Genomic DNA, 5000 nt, shown 5'->3' with positions numbered 1-5000 from the left:
CAAAATACGTAATTATTCAAATTATATGTTCCAATTTTGTCATTAAACTTTCGTACTGGGTGACCACGTGGTGACTGGTGACCACCCAGTCCTTTCTGCAGATTTATTTCCACGTATTTTTGCTAAAAGTAGAACTCCTGTCGCCATCTGTTGGTTGCCTTGAGGTACTAAACTAAATGGACAACAGCATTTGATGCATGGGGGAGTAAGGGTCTCAGATAATTGTTATAATTGCCTTTTTCTCATGAACTGAAGATCTAAGCCCACTGAAATAACTGGAGTAGTCTTACCCCAAAAAGAATGCTCCATTATATGTGAGAACTTTAACTATATATAATGGCAATAATGAATTTATAATTCTATCTCAACATCAGTTTTACCTGTGTCAGTAATGTTATTGCCCGTCTTGCCGGCAAGAAGATCCAGGAATACCAACAGAACATGAGACAGTAACGTGTTATAATGTAGACGTAAACAACGATTCTGAGGATACCCTAAAAGTGCAAGTGTACGATGGTAATAATCTAACATTTTTAGCTTGCTAAACAGCATTTAAGGAGGTACACTGACAGCCGTTTTCCTTGTGGTGAAACCTAGTATGTTGGCAGTTCCAACAGCTCCGTGTCCAATGAGTGCAAACATTACCGTTCTTTTACGTTTTATGTTGACCGATTATACACCTAATACAGAAAATGCCGTTAATTTCGGGCTCATTTGGGGATGCACTTAAAAAACAATTAAATGAATAAATAAGAACATTTAAATATTGAATACAGTACCCAGGACGTGCTAGTGTTTACGATCTTTAAAGGCTAAAGGAATGACAGCAATTCTCATTCGTACTTGAAATCAAGACAATTTTTCTGTTATTTGTCGAAGTTGAAGTAAACATACAGTCTTCATTTATGGTTACATTAAACTTAATGTATATAGACCTCGTTATTATATTATAGCATTGTGCTACAAAGGAATTTGAATATAAATATTAGGGTAATGACTGCTATGGGAAGCGGATGCAGATTTGCCAAGAAAACTATCTGAAATAATATTGCTTCTCAGACATACTTTATAATTGATAACGAATTTAATTCTTGACCAGTTACAATAATCCGACTGTTTTAAATCAGAACTTAAGATAATTGCTGATTTTACATAAATATTACTGTTAAGTTCAGTGATGTTCTGATGACTCATTGTTTGATAACTGATAATTACAGTGAATTAATGATTTTACACAAACTGACATAATTAGGTCAGAGTTGAATACACGAGAATAAGGAAAGATCTTAAAAGTTAAATATGTAGATACAGCAACATAAATTTTGGTATATAATCAATATACCCTCCTGAGCCTGAATTATAAATATTTTACTCTTATAACATGGTCCATAAAAATTAAGTTAAATTATGAGAAAGTGATTCATCAGTTTATCAGGAGATAAAATGCCTCGTTGACTATAAAGTAAAGCATCCGAGAATGTTATGCAATAAAAATTACGAAATTTATGGAATGAAAAAGGAAAATCCTTTGAATGTTTTATATCTCCGAAAAACCTGTTTTGTAATACCGTCCTAGAGAAGGATTTAGCTTTGACAGCATTCAGCCAACGCAGATTAATCAACTGAGTTAAAAAAAAAAAACACACACACACGACCACTCGAATGATTTCATCAGCTCTTCGTGTCGTTCACTCTGATATACCAAGAAAAAATCCGCAGATTCCGAGTGCCGAACATATAAAACGATAACAGGAAACTTGCATCAAGCGAAAACCTCCATAATAACTCAGACGGGAAACGTCTTGTGCCAATAAGCGGGGCAAACACGAGCCCTGAAAATATTTGCAGGGAGGAGATTAAAGATGTTCGTGCATCCAGAGGTCTTTTAGGAAGAAGAATCTCGAGAGCCATTCGTAATGCCAGGACTTAAGGCTTAGGACTTAAGGCTAGGACTTATCCTCTGTACAAATAGGACTTTTAGGTGCAAATATGATTAATTGGAAGTAAGACGGAATTGGATCTTTCCTAGATAGTGACCCCCAGGGTTTTTGGGGTCATTATCTAGGACTAATATTTCTTAGGGGTCATTATCTTCAAGATATTTACAATCTTTTGTTTATGTTTTTACGGTCATCCCCAACGGGCTTGTACTAAACACGCCGCAAAGGTGGATACATAACGGGTTAAAACCCTTCAGGGGTCACTGTCTAGGAAAGATCCAAGGAAATTCTTCTAATACAGTAAATTTCAGACAAATCTTGACCATCTCATAAAACATGAATTATAGTTATTTGATCGCGTTTTCGGGAATAAGGGTTAGCCGAGTTTTTAAATAATGAAGAAAACCAAAAAACAATTAGTCAAAGGAAGTTCTCATCATAATGAATGACTGAACACAAGCAGACGCACAGACACAGACATATATATATATATATATATATATATATATATATATATATATATATATATATATATATATATATATAATATATTTACTTATATACTATATATATATATATATATATATATATATATATATATATATATATGCAGTACAGACAACACAGCATCCTTCCCAACAACGATCTTTCTACCTCTTTCTGTATATGTATACGTTCATACACACATACATACAAGTATGTAGGTAAACACAAATGTTTCTTGTGAGTATACATATATAATATATATATATATATATATATATATATATATATATATATATATATATATGTATATATATATATATATACATATATATGATACATATATAACTATCTACTTTACTTTCCTGCATTTTATCAACAGAGCCATTCTCCCAGAGCGGAGCCAAAGTTCAGAGAAATCTCATCGAAAAGCTCACTTTAGGAAAGCTTGACATGACGTGAACAGAAAAATAAAGAAAAATAGAAAGACTCACAAGAAAACCTATTAGGGAAATTGCCAGTGGAAGAGGAGAGAGAGAGAGAGAGAGAGAGAGAGAGAGAGAGAGAGGAGAAAGGGTCTCACAAATTGTCTTTTTGGCTGTCAGCCCAGGAATACGCCGGAGGCCGTTGTAACTCTCCTCGGGAAGAACACAAGGAGGATGAGATTTCTAATTTATATATGTATATATACATATATAGATGTATATATATACATATATTTTATATATACATATATAATGATACATTTATACATATTTATGTGTGTATATGTATGTATATGTATGTGTATGTATATGTACATATATGTGTATTCATTTTATATCTATGCATGTATGTATATGTATATATATGTATATATACATATATATGTATATATATTTAAATATATACATATATTGATATATTAGGCATTTTTCCTAGTAAAATGATTCACTTTCACACAGTACATTATCATTACGATTTATATTACTGAGATAGTTTTATATAAGTACAATATTTATAATTGAAGATCAGAAAGATATACTGATTACATATCAATATATATATATATATATATATATATATATATATATATATATGTGTGTGTGTGTGTGTGTGTGTAATTTTATCAACATATTTGCATTTAGACCATTATTCTCAAGTGTTCAACCTGCAATTATCATGAAAGATTTCGTTAACACATATGATCTATATTACGTTTAACTTAACATATCATATCTTTCAGTTTTCATCTGAAGTTATCGACTATATAACAATGGAATGTTATAGTTGAGATGCATGAATCAGTAATAAAAATCTTTACGTGTGATCTATATGACGTTTAATTCCTTAATATAGAAACCATTTCAGTTTATTCGGTATTTAAAAGTGCCACTCTATTAACTTTATCAACAGTCAGTCCTTATCATCTTATATACAAAGACAAATACATTTATAACAAACTGAATTATACTAATTTCAATAATTACGTATTTTAATACAAGTTACTGTCTCTCATTTGTTGGTAGTACTGATTTAAGAGAATTATAAATTCTTATCATCATGATGAGAAATGTCATTTGTTATGTTATCAATCATTCTGGAAAAAGAGCTAATGTTACTCAATAATCAAACGAAAATGACATGATACTATTTTTAGCAAAAAATACTTGAAATAACAATGTCTAAATTTATCTGACGTTTAATTATTCATAATGATGATAATTCTGAGAAAAGTCATTTGTTAATTTAATTAGAAATTCAATGGTAGTACACTATGCATTTCTCGTTTAATTATTCGATAAGCATAATTCTAAGGGTAATCCTATAATTATCGTGAAATTAATAGTGTTGCAAATCTAGCTTAAGATATTCAATACGAGATTGACATGATACATTTGAAGAATAATTTTCCACACGATTTGTTATTTATGGCAGTTATAATTCTGTTAATAATTGGTCAAGCCTGTTATCAGCATGATAATTCAATGTAGTGTGCTATGCATTTCTTCTGTCGTCTGCAGTTATAAAGAAAATTATCAAATGTAAAATTACTTTAGATTTCCATGTAATTCCTGTAAGCTTTTGTAAAATTAATAAAGTGATATTGATTCGAAATTTCTAAGAAATATAAGGAAAAATATAGACGCAACCCAGCTAAATCATCAGATTTGAGGATCTGTTCGAAATTCCCTTCAAAATATTATTTGATTTTCCATGAAAGGTTGTCATAACAGGATGATGATAATAGCAATTGATTGGATAGGTTATCACTTTCGTAAAGTCATTGACAACACAAACTTGAGTCACTGGAAATTAAGTAATCATGATCCCTGACAAAATTCAAATTCATTTCAGTCTCTCCGGAATGCGTGAACTGGTCATGGAATCTGAAAGTGCAGGTTCAGAAAAAAACTAACATAAAAACGTCTAATTCATAAACAATGATCACGTGTTTAAACAGTTGGGACTAGGATATATATATTGCTCTATATATATATATATATATATATATATATATATATATATATATATATATATATATATATATACATATATATTTATATATATGTATATTTATGTATATATATATATATA

This window comes from Macrobrachium rosenbergii, chromosome 31 (assembly GCF_040412425.1).
Source record: "Macrobrachium rosenbergii isolate ZJJX-2024 chromosome 31, ASM4041242v1, whole genome shotgun sequence".
Classification (NCBI taxonomy): domain Eukaryota; kingdom Metazoa; phylum Arthropoda; class Malacostraca; order Decapoda; family Palaemonidae; genus Macrobrachium; species Macrobrachium rosenbergii.
The sequence above is the reverse complement of the archived record's forward strand: the minus strand, read 5'-3'. Positions refer to the sequence as shown.